Source organism: Myodes glareolus, chromosome 1 (assembly GCF_982192425.1).
Source record: "Myodes glareolus chromosome 1, mMyoGla1.1, whole genome shotgun sequence".
Taxonomy (NCBI): Eukaryota; Metazoa; Chordata; class Mammalia; order Rodentia; family Cricetidae; genus Myodes; species Myodes glareolus.
In genome coordinates this window covers 52,339-69,653 of record NC_142026.1, presented here as the reverse complement: position 1 = coordinate 69,653, position 17,315 = coordinate 52,339, and the positions used below count along the sequence as shown (strand labels likewise).

The following is a 17,315-nucleotide window of genomic DNA, read 5'->3' as shown; positions in this document are numbered from 1 at the left end:
GACCTTTGCTAAGGCAAGGTTAAAAAGCACTTTCAATGTATTATAAAAAGACCTGACCTATATATATTAGGGATCGAGGATATGTTTGTGCTTTTGTCACAGAAAGAAAATAAAGCTGGACCTGATGATGTCATAGCTACAAACACCCCATAAAAAAGCTCCAGAAACAATTGGAGAGGAATCCTTGCTCCAGTCTTTTCTGCCCCTATGGAGAGGAGTGCCTGATAGCAGGCCCTGCTACACCACTCTACAGGGTGTCATTCTGCCTCCAGAGAGTCTGCACAAAGAGACCCGGCTGAGATAATTGCCAAGATGTGCTTCAGGGAGCTGAATCCAGCTCACCTCACCCAGGAATCCCAGCTGCCCTGAAGCACAAGTGCTGAGCTTCTTCCAGACCTGGGATGCAGGCACAGAGGCCCTGCTGAGATGACCTGACCATGGCGACTACAATTTTCTGCAGTTTGAATCCTGTTTGCTTTGGAGCTAAGATGCAGATTAAGCATCTGACTGTTTTAATCTTTGGGACACAGAACTCATTTTGATTAAAATATTAACCTCTTTTCACTTAAGAAGGGGGCAGACTGGGGCTTTGACTGTTGCTCAGAGACTAAAACTGGTAACAACAATGTCTCTGTCATTGTGCTCTTACTGGAATTGACCTCATGATATTTGTAACTGCTTATAGATGTTGAGGAAAATTTGACACACCCTGTAAAATGTTTTGGTTTAATGTATATGTTAAAAATTTTAGATTTTGATCCCTTTGCTCTGCCCTAAAGAAAAATGTTGGTTTTATACTGATCACACTGGGAAAGTCAGAAATAGCATGGCTAAGGTCAGAGAAGGATTAGAGTATAGAAGAAAGCAGAGAGAGCAAGAGAAGGGATGGTCACCACCCTCTTATCCTTCCCCCTTGGGAGCCTCTTTTAGGATTTTTATTATTGATTGCTTTTGAACTGTTATTTGCTAACAGGTAGCATCCAAGCCCATTCAGGTCCATTACCACTGGCTTAATCTGGCTGATCGAGGGCTAAAGAGCCCCCTTGAGAGCAAGTCTCCTCCTATAGGAGCCACATAAAACCCAGAGATATGTGCGCCTGTCCACAATAGGCATGGACACCAGCAAAAGGGGTGTGAGGCAAAGCACTGCAGGGAGAAGACCATGCATTCTGTCTCTGGGTCTCCTGCGGAACATGCCTGATTGCATAGAGGTTGATGTCCAGAGGTATTGATATAAAAACCTAGACCCTCTTCTCCCCAAAGAGACATCTGTAACTCTGAAAAGAATTTTCCCCCACCAATTAATCTTGGGAGGATTGTGACTCTGTCCCCCCAACGCTGGTTAATGCCCACTCATCTACCAGATGACCTTTAACTTGCCTCATTCTAATACTTAAAAAGGGCAGACAGCTGTTGACTTGTAAACCATGGTGATCTGATAAAATACATTGGGTTATTCCAATTTTTTTGCATTTGTGGAGGTTTCTTTTGTTACTGAGTATGTGGCCAATTTTTGAGAAGGTTCCATGAGGTCCTAAGAAAAAGGTATATTCTTTTCTGTTTGGACGGAATATTCTATAAATATCTGTTAAGTCTATTTGAGTTTTAAAATCTGTTATTTCCCTTATTTCTCTGTGCATTTTTTGTCTAACTGATCAGTCCAGTGGTGAGAGGGGAGTGTTAAAGTTTCCTACTATTAGTGTGTGAGGATTAATGTCTGATTTAAGCTATAAAAGTATTTCTTTTATATATAAGGGTGCCCATGTATTTATGGCATAGATGTTTGGTATTGAGATTTCCTCTTCATTGATTTTTCCAGTGACAAATATGAAATGTCCTTCTTTGTCTCTTTAATTGATTTTAGTTTGAAGTCTATTTTGTTAGATATTAGGATACCTACACCAGCTTGTTTCTTAGGTCCATTTGATTGGAATATTTTTCCCAACCTTTTACTCTGAGATGATGTCTGTCTTTGAGGTTGAGGTGTGCTTCTTGTATGCAGAAGGATGGATTCCATTTTCGTATCCAGTCTGTTAGCCTGTGCCCTTTTATAGGTGAGTTGAGTCAATTTATATTAAGGGATATTAATGAGCAGAGACTACTATCTCCTGTTAATTCTGCAGGACCATTTAAAGGAGTTCAGTGGTAACAGTAACGTAGAGTTCCACTCAGTGTTCCCAGAGCATGGGCCTGCAGTTACTTCTGCTTCACAAAAGAGGCAAGGATCAGAAGACAGAGCAGCCACATCATGAAAATGGAGACATTAGTTCCCAAGACCCTTGGGGCTTGTGTGGGAGAGGTGAAGGTAAGAGGGCAAAAAAGGGGAGAAACAGACCATATAAGTTCCCTGCTAGCGAGGTCCCAACACTCACCAGATTGCAGACATGCTGCTGGAACAGGATCCAAGCCATGGTCTGGTTCTTTCCAGGAAATGAGACCATCAGAGCCATCAGGTGAGGGGTCCCTGGGGTGTGGTCAGGAGTCAGGAGAGAATCAGGGCAATAATGATCCCCATACCCTGGGCCATATGTGGAGGGCTGAGTGTGGGGAGGAGGTGGTGGCAGATGAAATGATTCTCAGCTGTGGGAGAGCACAGGGACCATAATGCCCAGAGCCACAGTGAGTTGGCTTGGTAGTGTCACTTTGTTTTGGAAAGCCTGTAGAAAAGCACGGTGTCCCTGACACAGCCTAGCAAGCAGTGACACTCACTAAAGCAATGCAGACCAGTGTTTGGCACCAGAAGGATCCATCCCCTGTCAGAAAAGCTGCAGATGTGAATTTCCAAGCCACTGGGTCAGATCTGGAACAACCTCAGTGTGCATTATAGATAGGTTTGTTTGTTGGATTGTTAAGAGTATTCAGGGCAGTTCAGCTTTGCGTCTATAAAAGTAAAATCAGTTGCTCTCTGTTCCTATGAGTTTTGTGGACCGGAATGTCTATCTGTGAAAGATGTAATTGCTGTAACTTACTCACTTTTTTAGGACTACTGAACACTTATAAAATTTAACGTGTAATTTCAGTAAATTAAAAAAAAAACAGTATTGACTAACTGATGTGTAGGACTTGGCTATCCCTGGGATACTATGTATCTCCTTTTTCCTTATGAGACTTAAAATTGGCTCACACACACAAAAATCCTTCTCATATTTGCCCTTTCCTGTTACAGCTATGATAGTATCAGCAGTACTCTAGTTTTAAAGGGATTAAACAGGCATCTGAGGGCTCATATGAGAACCACTTTGTTATTTACATAAATTAAAAAAACATCTTTTCATGGGACATTGGAGAGGAACATTGCTGCCTCAGAAACAGCTTCTTCCAGGCAAGGTCATAGAAGTTCCTGGTCTGGAATGTGAGGAAAAGGGGAATTAGGTGGTTGAGCAAATCATCCCAGGGCTCTGCAGTGAGCTTCAGTCATCTATTGTGGGACCCACAGAGGGTAGCTGGGTGCTGGGGAAGAGAGGTGTAAAAGAAAGCCTCCCTCTTGAAGGCCATGAAAAGAGAACTGTGGGATGCTGTCCACAGACATCATCAGATGCTGACTGTGTTAGGGACTGTGCTCTGCAGACATACTCCAGTGGGATTCAGTGTCTGAAGGTAGAAATTGAGCATTAACAATAAAAAGGCTAATGGTACAGCAGAGCCCATGCTTAAAGGATTAGCTTTGTGAAGGGATTTTGAGTCTAAGGAGAGACAGAGGCATTAAGTTTTGCAGTTGTATCCTGGTGTCTTATTGACTTCAAAGAGCTCAGGAGTTAAGAGCACTTGTTCTTACTGAGGACTCAGGTTCAGTTCCTAGCACCAGCATGGTGGCTCACAACCTCTGTAACTTCAGTTCCAGAAGATCTGATGTCCTCTTCTGACCTCCAAGAGCATCAGGCACACACATGCTGCACATGCATACAAGCAAGCAAAATACTCGCACATGAAATTTAAATATATGTGTAAGTTTAAAAATAACTGATCAAAACCAACTTGGAAAGGAAATTTGGTTTACATGTCTCCATCACAGTCATTGAGTGAAAGCCAGGATAGCAACTCAAGACAGGAACTGAACTATGTAGAAACAAGGCTGCAAATCAGAGCCACTGAGGATTCCTGGAAAGGGTTGGTGGCCAAGTCCTGAAGCTCAGCCTGAAAAACACTGCCCAGACCTAACAGTGTGTAGCATTGGTTTCCAGGTGTCCATCACACCGTTCTCAGCAGCTGTTGAAACAGATATGAGTGTGTGCATCTCATAAGTAAACTTTCATCTCATTCCAAGTATAGATTTACCTTGTATAGGTATGAGTGGGAGCTGGGTACACATGTAACAAGCTCCTTGAAGGTACTAGCCCCATCTAAGAGCAGCAAAAGCTTATACCAGTGGTTCTCAACCTGGAAATCATGACCCCTTCCATGGGAGTTGGATATCAGATAGTTATATATACAGTTATTATGTAGCAACAAAAATAATTTTATGGTTGAGGGTCACTGTATTAAAGGATCTCAGCATTGGAAAAGTTGAGAAGTACTGTCTTAGACTAACAAAACATGTTCCACGCTTTGTAATTTTCTCCTTGCTACCAGGACACACTAGTCATATTGGCATGTCTTTATCCTACCCTAAATTGAGTGTATTTCCTATGTCCAGTTTTTTATTTTTCTCTCCCAGTCCAGATGTATTGTATCATGTAAGATAACTTCAAATTCTCTGTAACTATTTTCATATGAAATATCAATTCACAACACCTTACATAAGTATAAGGTAAAGAAAATATGATATGATGCGTACTTAAATACCTATGTTTCATTCATATTGTTGCTGTTATTGTTTGTTTGTTTGACATAGGATTTCTCTTTGTAGCCCTGGCTGTTCTGGAACTTGCTCTGTAGATCAGGCTGGTCTCTAACTCAGAAATCTGCCTCCCACATGCTGTGATTAACTGTGTGCCCCATGACTGCCTGGATCCTCACTTCCCACCCCAACCCTCAACCAGTAATACTTGTTGTGAGTTTATAAACAGGCTGTTTAGAACACCTGTTGAGAACCTCTACTCCTAGAAATAAGCAGGAATTTGCTCCTCAGAGCCTTCCAGGCAGCCATGAGACTTCATTGGACTTCCTGCTAGGGCTCTGGTGACTGACCACTGGTCAGCTAGGGATCGACAAGGCTTCTTGTGCACTGACAGTGTTAAAGAGCTGTTTTTCTTTTGTTTTGTATGTTTATCATTTTGATTCACCAGAGAACAGAAAATTTCTGTCTTGGATATCTGGGGAAATGTATTTTATCTCTTAGAAACCAACAAGGAAAGTCCAAATAAAACTTGGCTTGTTTGTGCTCTCATTTTGTTATAAAATCAAAACAGTAGCTCACAACTGTCTTCAGTAGTAGTAACATTTAAAAATTATTTTCACACTAGTCTGTTACATTTCTAATGTGTATAATTGATCGTGTGTGTGTGTGTGTGTGTGTGTGTTCATCATCATTTATCCTTTGGAGAAGTAGAAGTTACTGTCATAGTATGAAGTAGCAGTAAGGAAAGTTGGGGAGATGTTTCTGATCTAGGTCTTCAAATCCCTAGCCCCATTTTTGTCCAGGGTACCTCTCTGGCCTCATAGTCTGCTTCTTTCCCATCGTTTAACCCCTGCTCCTTTCACTGGCCCCTTTGTGGTCCCTAAAGCTACAAGTGACATTCTGAAAGAGAATTTCCTGACTAAAGTATCACACATTTATTTAAAAAACATACATGCAGTATCCCAGTGTCCCCCTTCATTAATATTTTTCCACTCTGGCACTTAACTTCTGACAAATAAGTGTGGATAAGTTTGTGTATATGTGTTTGTTCACATTAAAATATAGATCATAATGGCACAGAATTTTATCTATTCTATGTATTGCCCCATGTGTCTTGTACATACACATAGTATACTCTTTGTTACATTCTGCTGGGTGAATTAGTGACTATCTCCACTTGCGTTTCTGTGGCTGATAACTGCTGTATACTCCACAAACTGGTATTTTTGCTTTTATTATTAGTGCTGAACTGAGTGAGTGGTCGTCTGCCTTCTGTTCTCTTTGGAAAGGAGCTGCTGAGGAAACAATTACTGTCTCTCTCCTATTTTCTATTTAGAGAGCCAAGTCTGTCTAGTAGCTCCAGTTAACCTGCTCCTGCCTAGCCTTGCAAAGAATAGGACCAGGACAGCATTGTGTTGGGTGTGTCCTTATAAGTCACTTTAAATCAGTGGCTTCCTGATTTAACCAAATCTACTTGGTGCAGCTGGGTCAGGCACTTAAAATGGTGAAATGCCAAGTTTTATGTTATATATACAATACATGTCACAGACACACACACATAACATATAATACATATGTGTATGTGTGTTTTATGTTATTTATAAAATACATAAAACTTACCATATATATAAATTGTTTGTTTTTTTGTTTGTTGTATGCCTTTTGTTTGTTTTTCAAGGCAGGGTTTCTCTGTATAACAGTGCTAGCTGTCCTGGAACTCACTGTGTAGACCAGGCTGGCCTCAAACTCACAGAGACTGTTTGCCTCTGCCTCCCTAGTGCTGGGATTAAAGGAATGAATCACCACTGTCCAGCATGTTCTATATATTTTACGACCACTGGTGAAGTAGGGGTACTAGATTCTCAAAGTGCAGTTCTGCCAGCAGTGGTCCTACCCCATAGGAGTTGTTAGGAATGCACAATTCCCATGAGTATAACAGTTCATTCTCAGCACTGTGGGGTATTGCTGTAAATTCAAAGTCAGTTTTGATTACATCCTGAGACCCTGTGTGAAGAGAGAGGAAAAAAGAGAAGAAAAGAAAAATTAGTGATCACTCGCTGTGTAGTATGTTTCTAACAGGCCTGCAGCAAACTCGGGTTCCACTAGGGTTTGAGGATCTGAGCAGTGTGTGCATTTGTTTGTCCGATGACGAACCATTGAAGAGCACACCTCACAGCTTGGTAACTATCCTGGTGTCAGGGTGCAGGGCTAGCCCAGACAGTAAATTATTTCTCTGGACCTCCCCAACATAAACTCTCTCTCTCTGGACTGGCGTGAAGGTGTGGGAATGAAGACACAACTTACATGGCTTCATTGGGAGGGAGATTCTCTGAGATTCCCTCATGAAATCCTGAGTTCACATCCTGAAAAATTCCTCTCATTTATTCTCCAAAGGGTAAATACATTAGCAGTCTGTCTCCTAGGTAACCAGGTGAATGGCTTTTAGTTACATCTACCTATCTGCTCTGTATGCTAGCTGTCATGTAAACTTGAATCAGCATCTCTATCCCGCATCCTGCAAATTACAAAGAAGGGAGCAAAACATCCTGACCTTTTGTTAGGTAGCGACAGCCTGTCTGGAAGGTTATGTGATGTTCTCAGGTGTGGCCTATGGCTTCAGAGCCTGGCTGCCATACCATATAGAAATATGGGTCTACACCCTGGTCAGGACATCTGCCCTTTGGGATAACTGAAAAGTGTAGAGATTACTTTTAAATGATATCAGAACATGAACCAGACATGTAGAGCATGCTGTATCTCCCACATCCTCCAAGATGTTCTCTTTTGTTTTTCCAGTTCACCCTCATACAGCCCTGGTGCTGGGACATTGCATTACCATATTCAAAATGAGGAAACAGGTGAAAGCAACCACGTCTTGGACATGGGTGCACCTGCCACCCTAGGCAGTGCCGGTGTGGGGAGACCTGGAAGTGAAGAGTGGGGTCTCTTATGAGCAGGCACTCTAGGTAGTAGCCTCAGTCTCTATACAGAGGGTAAAGACCTCTGAAAATCCATCATTGTGTAAACAAAAACCAACAAGATTTTTGTAAGGTCTTGTGGTCTGAAGAGCATTTGTTCAAGAAAATGGAGTGAATTGTGGTAAGAGCCCCAAGACTTGCCAGCTTTAACTTGGTTCATTCCATTCTCCTGTCAGCTTCACAGTAGCTTGGAGCACCATCAGCTGCAACCAGTTTTAGCAGGAGCTGATGAAGGCAGAAAGGGTTAGTGGCTCCCTACCCAGTGTTATGATTTTGTAAAAAATGCTGCAAGATCCCTGGCAGCAGTAGGCAGCAGAAATGCCATAGGTCCCCAAATGGTGGTAGCTGTCCATGCGGTGGCAGCAGCTGGCCCTGGGAGCAGCCAGTCCTAGGCAGAGATGGCTATGCAGAGGTGGGCTGGTCCCGGCAGTGAGGCTCCCTGACCAGGAGAGCCTGTCCCAAGTTCCAGGCTAAGAGCAGCATGTTGGCAGGAGTAGGAGGTAGGAGGCACAGACACATGGTATAGAATATAATTGGATATTTATTAGTTAAGTTATAAAATGGGAAGGAAAAAGGTGAAGGGCGCAGAGAGGGGAGAGAGAGAGAGAGAGAGAGAGAGAGAGAGAAGAGAAAAAGAGGACAGAGAGAGAGAGAAAGAAGGCTGTAGAAGGAGAGTGCGGGGCTAAAGGGAACAGAGAGAGAATCAAGGTAGTAAGAGGAGGGGAGGGGTGGCAGGGAGTGAGCCTGGCTTGTCTCTTAAATTGACGAACAATCAAAACACCCAGATCCCAGAGATTATCTTGCTATTTGACCCATTGTAGCAGCTTGCAGGAAACTTCTCTTATAGAGCATGTTTCTCACCTGATTCTGAGCAGAGGCTTGTCAGTGAGAGACTTTGTCTGATTTTTAGCTGATCACTAAGCTAAGCAGATGTTTCTGTGGCCAAAAGACATGAAGAGTATAAGATAATACTAAAAATAATTTTATGTCCAAAATTACTGAAATTGAGTAAAAAATATATTTTTTAAAATATCTGACCCAAGTGCCAGGTGGTGGTGATGCATACCTTCAATCCCAGCTCTCAGTAGGCAGAGACAGGCAGATCTCTGTGAGTTTGAAGCCAGCCTGGTCTAAAAGTGCTAGTTCCATGACAGGCTCCAAAACTACAAACATAAAGAAACAATGTCCCCCACAAAAAAAAAATCTGACCCAAGAGACAGGAGAAATGGCTCAGTGGTTAAGAGCACTGACTGCTCTTCTGAAGATCCTGAATTCAATAACCAGCAACCACATGGTAGCTCACCACCATCTATAATGGGATCTGATTCCCTCTTCTCTCTGATACTCTCTTCTGTCATGCAGGCATGCATGCAAATTACATAAAAATACATGAGTAAATAAATGACCCAAACACTTAAGGACAATTAGAACTAATCCTTTACAACTTTTTAAAAATGAACCGAAGAAAAGGTTGGAGATATAGCCCAATGTGAAGTACTTACCTGGTATGGCCAAGGACCTGGGTTGAATCCCCAGTAGGGCACAAAAGGAAAGAGAAGGGCATGAGTGGGAAGGAAGGAAGGACAGAAAACAAGACTAGAGTTTTCAAGCAGGGTGTGGCATTGCACTCCTGTAATCTCTACACTTGGAGGCTGAGGCAGAAGGATTGGAAGTTAGAGGCCAGCCTGGGCTACATAGTGAGCTTCCCATCTTGAATCACTTCTTGATTCATTTCATGAGGGCACATTATCCTGATGCCAAACCAGGCAAAGACACCAAAAATCTCCAGCCTCACTTCCCTTATACATATGTGTTCAGGACTCCATAATATGAGCAGGGGAGGGAGGAAACAGTGATCATAATTAAAGCCACCTTCTCTTACTCCTCACCATTCCAGTCTGTGAGGCTCTGAGACTCCCAGGCAGGCTTTTTATCCTCTAGTGAATGCACATCTCCCCATAGAGCTGTGAAGGCACTAGTACACAAAAGCAGCTTTTGGCCTTCCCTCTCTGTTTCCAGAGCACCCGGGAGTGTCAGGACCAAGCAGATCCGTCACCTACATCTTCCTGCCTGCTTTCCTGCTCACTGGTGCTTCCCAGATGCTCCCTTCCTGGGCTCTTCTGCTCTCTGCTGGTGCTCACAAGGCCTGCATTGAACCTGCTGTCCCATGTCATAGCCTCACACATGGTGACTCCCCTTTTCTCCCACTCCTGCCAAACTTTGTGGATGTCTCTGCTTTTAATTCTGCTTAACCATTAATTGGTCAAATTATTCATACATAAGGCAAAAGCATCTGACCAAAATGTATTTCTTAAAAGTATTCTTTCAAGAAAGTATACAATTTTTGCTCTGCTGCTTCACACATGCAAGAGTGACCTGAAAAAGGAACCACAATTGAGAAAATTTCTCCAGAAGATCTGGCTATAGAGCATTTTCTTAATTAGTGATTGATTGGGGAGGACCCAGCCCATTGCAGGTGGTGCCATCCCTAGATGATGATCCTGGGTTCTATAAAAAAGCAGACTGGCCAGACTATGGTGGTGAAAGACCCGGATAAATCCAGACCCCTCTAGCAGAGAAAATAGAGCCAAAAATCTAAGCAGGGAGAGAAGAATCAAAATCTCGATTAGCCGGTTCAGTGACTCTGTTCCAGGAACTAGCTGACCATAAAGTTAGATTGTAATCTGGAGAATACTCTTGAGAAACGGGGAGTTACCCCCTTGTGATTATCACTGGCATTTTTAGAATTTTCCAATGATCACTGATATTTTCAGAATTTTCCAGTGAGCCCTCCTAACCACCTTTGGTTTGTGGTTTCTTCCCCTAAATTCTCTTTCTCCCAGCTACTCAGGGTGGAACTCCTCTCCTGCATGGGATTTGAGTCTTGGTCCCAGAGCACTGGTTCCTGTCAAAAAACCTTATGTGATTGCAGCAAGGACGATCTCTCGTGAATTCTTGAGGGGTCATGTTATCCTGAGACTTGAGTGAGAGTCTCCTTACTCCAGGGGTCTTTCAGTGGCATTCACCTTTAATCCCAGCACTCAGGAGGCAGAGGCAGGAAAATCTCTGAGTCTGAGACCAGCCTAGTCTACAGAGCTGGTGCCAGGACAGCTAGGGCTATAAAGAAAAACCCTGTCTCTGACAATAAATAAATAAAATAGAAAAGAAAGAAAGCAGGCTGAACAAACCACGAGAACAAGCCAGTAAATAACACACCTCCATGACCTCTGCATCATTGTTTGAAATAAAGCCTAAGGCTTGTTTTGCATTTGTTTACTTTGAGACAGGGTCTCTCTCTGTAGCCCTGGCTTGCCTGGAACTTGATATAGGGAATAGGTTGACACTGAGCTCACAAAGATCCTCCTGTCTCTGCTTAAGTTAAAGTTATGTGCCACTATTCCAAGCAAGTGTAAGTTTTGTTATGTGAAATGCACTTTTAGTTACATTAATAAAAATTAAAAGACTTTGAATTAATAACATAGTTCCTAACACCTCCATCAAAAATCAGAATATTCAGGGCTATAGAGATGGTTCGATTGTTAAGGGCACTGACTGCTCTTCCAGAGAATGGAAGTTCAATTCCCAGAACCCATGTGTGGCTTAACACTTTCTGTATCATAAGAAATCCAAATCCAACACCTTTGTCTGGCCTCTGACTCAAACACTGCATGTACATGGTTCACAGACATACTTTCACACAAACCACCCATGTGCATAAAGTTTAAATATGGGGGAGAAAACTGGATTTCACAAAGTATATTAACTTCTATGTTAATTTTTTTCTGAACTATATTTTTGTTATAACTTGAGCTCATTGCAGGACTTTTTGATAGGAGAAGAATGAATTCCAGGCTAGCCTGGACTATAAAGTAAGAAAGACCCTGACTCCAAAAATGAAAGAGTTGTGTACTTGGCCCACCCTCCCTGAGATACTATGAGGTCATAGGTCCTAGCTGCTTTGTGTTTACAGTTGTCACTGTACTTTTAAGTTGTGATGCTGCAGGTACAGAAAGAAAAGAGCTAATCATGTTTCCTCATTCTACTGCTAGGTTTGAGATGTTTGATGCTGCAAAGAACAAGCTCCGGGTGAAGGTCAGCTATTTAATGATTGCCCTGATAGTGGCAGAATGCATCTGCATGGTTATTGAGGACAAGAAGGTAAGAGCCGGCTCCTCTCTGTCTCTGTGTGCTTTCCCAAAGACATCTCCTCAGTTTAGTCTGAGAAGGTTAAGGTCTAAGAAGAAGCCACTTTGTATCAATTTACTGACTGAATGCTTTTCTGAATGGTGACCTCATTTGTACCTCACAACAGCTTTGTTAGGTAGATGATATCCTGAGATGAGGAAACCATAGCTTAGGAAGCTTCAGCAGAGGGCTGATGAGGGGACTCAGCAGGTAAAGGCACTTGGGTACAGGCCAGATGACATGTGTTTAATCCCTGCATCCCACAAGATGGCAGGAGAATATCAACTCCTAGGAACTGTCTTGGTACTTCCACTTGTACTCCAAAGTACACGTGTGCTTGCACACAGAGAGTAAAACAATAATTTTTATTTGTTTGGTTGTTTGTTTTGTTTTGTTTTTTTGAGACAGGGTTTTTCTATGTATCAGTTTTGGCTGTCCTGGAACTCGCTCTATAGACCAGGCTGCCCTCAAACTCACAGAGATTCGCCTATCTCTGCCTCCCAATCAAGTTTTGGCAGATTGCTCAAAGCTGTGCATCTCTCTAGTGACAGAAGTAATTTGAACCTAGACATAATTGAAGTAAGAATGAGATTGCGTCTCAGTCCTGAATGTTTGTTTACGCAGTAGCACCTGTTTGAAGTCAGTGGATGTGAGAGCCAAGAGAGAGGCTTTTTCATCGCCATGCTTTATAACGAACTGAAGCTGACACATGCACCATGCATTTTCCAATACTCACAAAGTAAATGGAGAGATAAAAACTTAGATTTAAAAAAAAAATAAAAGGAAAATAAAACTTTAGATCTGATTTTTCATGTTACCATGTGACCTATTAAACTACGTTGTTATTAAGGTATGGTTACTTGTGGGCTGGGGTGATGGCTCAGTGGTTGGGAACATTTGGTGCTCCTGTAGAAGACACAGGCTCAGTTCCCAGTACCCATGTAGCAGCTCACAACCAGCTGTAACTCCAGTTCCCGGAGATCTGCTACCCTCTCTGGCATTCACAGGTACCAGGCACACATGTGGTTATATGTACACACTTGCAATTTTTTATACCCATAAAATAAAAATAAGTAAGATCTAAAGTGTATGTATATATGTATGTGCTTTCAAATTCAAGAACACACCTTGACTATCATGTCTAATTCTGTGTCATAGTTTTCACTTAGAGATATTCTTTAGCAGTTGTTACATAGTAAATAGACTCTTCAGCCAGTCTTTTAATTCCAGCACTCAGGGTACCCAGGCAGGTGGATCTCTGAGTTTAAGGCCAGACTAGTTCCAAGACAGCCATGCTACACAGAGAAACTTTATCTCTCAAAACCAAAAAAGAAAAATGATTTATCCATGAATATGCTTGTCAACTGATTTCCTTATCCTGAGCAACTCCAGAGTAAAGAAGACATGAATTCTTGACTCTCTGTGCCTTGGAGTCACATGAGAATTCTAGCCATCTCAATCCAGCCTCACAGGAACACAAAGGGGCAAAGATACAGACCTGAGTGAAGTTTCTTGGAAATTAGCCTGGCCTACTTCCCTTTTCCTGTCTCCCCATTTGACCTCTCATTCATAATTCTCAGACTGAAACCTTCAGAAGCCTGTGCATAGACATGTGGATTTCTAGAATTCTGAGAAATTATTGATGTTAAAAATCTCCAGAAGCAAATAATCCCCTAGGGCATCCTCCAGCACCTTCCAAGGGTGTGTGCTAGAATGAGTTAGTGACCATGATGCTTTGTCCTTACCATTGACATTCTTTTCCCATCCTTTCCTCCTCCCATCAGATGCATCACATGTGCAATAACATGGGTGTCAGAAAAACCCAGTTTCCGTGGCTGCAAGATTCACAAACTTGACATAAAAATGGGCCAGATTATATAAGCTTCATAGAAATTTAATAGTTCACACTGAGGGAAGCAAGGAAAGTGATGTTTGAGGATAGATCATTCTAGAAGTCATCATTGATAATATTTTGGTAAAGCCTGGGATTCCCAAAGCTAAATGTTTTTGTTAAAAGAGAAGAAAGGTGCCAGAAAGTACACTCATGAGTTAGTGAAGGAGACATGAAAACAGGGAGATGGATATGAAATTGTGGCTCCCATTACAAATAAGAGTGAAGGATGGCCAGGCAGTGGTGGTGCACACCTTTAATCCCAGCACTTGGGAGGTAGAGGCAGGTGGATCTTTCTGAGTTCAAGGCCATCCTAATCTACAAGAAAATAAAAAGTACCATGAGTACTGTCTGGAAACTTAATACATTTGCAATGCAATGTTGCCAGTAGCTCCATGATCTAATGTTCTTGATGTTGTCTGTACACTGTACTTTTGCCTTTGTTTTATTTTAGATATAAATGCCTCTATTTTTGTCACTTGCAAATTTATTATCAAAAGAAGTTTTTGTGCATTTTTAGGAAATTGATTTTTTCTGGGTGGCAGTGGCACACATTTAATCCCAGCACTGGGAAGGCAGAAACAGGCGGATCTCTGAATTTGAGGTCAGACTGAGTTTCAGGACATTCAGGGCTTTGTTATTCAGAGAAATCCCATCTTGGGGGGAAAATTGATTTTTTTCTTGATTAATTTGAGACCCTTTTCCAAGCCCATGTTTTGAATATTGGAAATCCTAATATAGAACTTTCTTTATACAACAAAAGTTGGGAAGCATACCTCAGGTGTCCACTGAGGGCAGGCAAGCAACCATAGTATTGATAAGGTGATTTCTGAATTGAATAATGTTGGGCAGGAGTTAGGAGGCCCAGTGCTAAAAAGTAGTCACAGCCTGGCATAGAATTTGCCTGAAGAGTCACAAAATGGCACAACCTAACAAAATATTTAAGAAGATTTTTCAGTCAAACATTTAAGGTTCTAAGACGGTAGAGAGCTTGAGACCAGGCTGGTTTACCAGTCAGCCAAGCCTATAGGAGTACAGAGAAAGACCCTTTCTCAAAAACTATTTAATATTCTGGCCCTGTTGAGAAAGCCTGACCTTAATTCGCTATGTGGAGCACACAGCAGAAGGAGAGGCCTAACTCCTGAGGGTTGTTCTCTGACCAGAACACAGGCAGAAGTGTTAAGACATGTAGAGTGCACCTGACAATGACTCACTGTACCCAGCTTGACAGATTAATGCCCATCATGTAGAATAATACCAAAAATATGCAGGTGACATGTAGTTCTTCAGTCCTCTCGTTTCCTCCCTCAACACATGCCATTGTCCTTAGTGGCCTCCCAAACAGAAACTGTTCAGTCCCCTTCCCCTCAGCCATCCCATTCTGTCAACCTTCTGAGTACTCCAAATACCCTCCCCTCTGAGAAAGCTGCTGAAAGAAAAAGAATGATGCTGTCCAGGGACAAAGACATGAGATTGACAACAGGCCTCAAAATTAAAACACAGAAGCCACAGGTCCTAGACTGGCTTTTACAGTGGTCTCATTTTGCAAATTAAAATGTCTCAAATTCATAAAATTAAAGACAATTTGACAAGAGCTACAAAACCACAAACTTCATAGCAGTCACCCTTTCAGTTGTTTCTGACTTAGTTTCACTCATCGGTTGGTTGCCAGAGACTTCAGTAGTCACTCATCCACACTTTGATGGTTTTGCCATTTTCTATGCTGCTGATGCAATGATGTTTTCTGTGGGGTGACAAGCTGCGAGGTCACAACATCTGTGTTACGTTGTAACTTATGCGCAGTCTCTTTAGTCTGAAGGTTTCATATGTAAACCATGTTGACTTCTGAGCCAGACACAATCCACTTTCCACCAGTAACAGAGAAATTGGCAAATATGCAGTATTTCTCATTGTTATGACCAGTGTATGTCTTCAGGCCTCTGCTGTAATCCCACAGTTTAACAGTATTGCCCAAAGTTACAGTGAGAATATATTTGCCATTTGGAGAAAATTTTACAAAAGACATGGGAGGATTACCATCATCAATGAATGTTTTTAAACATGGCCTGAAGTAGCATCCCAGATTTTAAAAAGACCATCATAGCTCCCTGGCACTATCAAGGACCCATTGCAATTAAAATGTACAGCAAATATGGGATCCAAATGAGCAAAGTCTTAGGTACTTTCCTGTTTTCACCTCTCATCGAAGGATCCTGAAACAACGAGGTTGGATGGTGAGTTGAAATTACAGAAGACAAAATCACTGTGTCCTTTTAGTGTTTTCAACCATTTTCCAGATCTCACATCCCATAACTTTAGAGTCTTGTCGTCTGAGGCAGAAACAAGACGATTAGAACCTGAAGACCAGGCAACATCTGATATTTCCAGATTGTGACCACAGAGTGTTTTCTTACATTTCCCATCATATGCCCCCCAAATTATAATTAGTGTATTAGCAGCAGAACTTACTAGCCATTCTCCATTAGGACTAAATTGAACTGATGAGTGTCCCTCAAGAGTAAGTCAGACAGCATATTTGGGTTTCTGTGGTTCTCTCGCCCGCTGGGTGGCAGAGGAGAGGGCTGATTGCTGTGCTCCCTCTGCTGGGGGATGTTCTGTCACAGTAGCTTGGCTCTACAGCTTGTGCAGCTGTCCAGCCCTGAGCCTTGCAGAAGAAAATTGCTGTGTGCACAGTTTGGACTGTAACATGAGCTTGTCCTTAGGGTCGCACAGAATCAACAGCAAGGTTTGGACCACTCTCCTCTTGCTTCTTCTGTAGCATCAGAAAACTGGATCACAGTGGTTCTGAGATTGGTACTCTTGTTGGGTGTTGCTGTTAAAGGACTAGGCCGTGAGTCAGGGTTTAAGGGAGCTGCACAGAAAATCCTCTTCCACGACCTACTCAGCTCCCAAACATCAGGGAATGGTGAGAAACTGAGGATGCCACACTAAACAGGATTTGAGAAGGCTCAAGAAGAGGCGGGAATGCACCACAGTGCAGGCCCACAACCATCAATGAGACTTACTCGTGCCAAAGAAAGTAAACTTTTGCTTCTGGTCCTCCTGAACCCTGCCCCTGAACCCAGGCTGTGAGAAGCTTGGGTGCAGAAAGGGGCGTGGCCCGCGGACATTCAGGAAGACTGTGAGCATAGCTGGCCTCTGCCCCTGCCCTCCTCTGATGCTGAGTTTTGCAGCCACAAGATCCGCTTACTATGGTTAGGGAATGGAGCAGAGCGATTCACAGATCTTAAATCTAGTGGCTTAAAATTATTTTATAGATGTTAAGGAAATCCTAAGACCTACATCTCCATCTCTGCTGGTCAGTTTTGGTGCATGCCTTTAATCCCAGCATTCAGCAGGCCGAAGCGGATGGATATGTTGTGCATTTCGGGTCAGTCTGGTCTACTGAGCAAGTTCCAAGACAGCCAGAGCTTCACAACCCTGTCTCAGGAAAAAAACCCGAAAAACAAAAACAAACAAACAA

At 42.4% G+C, this 17,315-nt stretch overlaps 1 pseudogene; it reads right to left on the bottom strand.

Moving 5' to 3' along the window:
* Positions 1–15,508: 15,508 nt before the first annotated feature.
* Positions 15,509–16,981, bottom strand: LOC148123195 (WD repeat-containing protein 5B-like; annotated as a pseudogene).
* Positions 16,982–17,315: the final 334 nt, after the last annotated feature.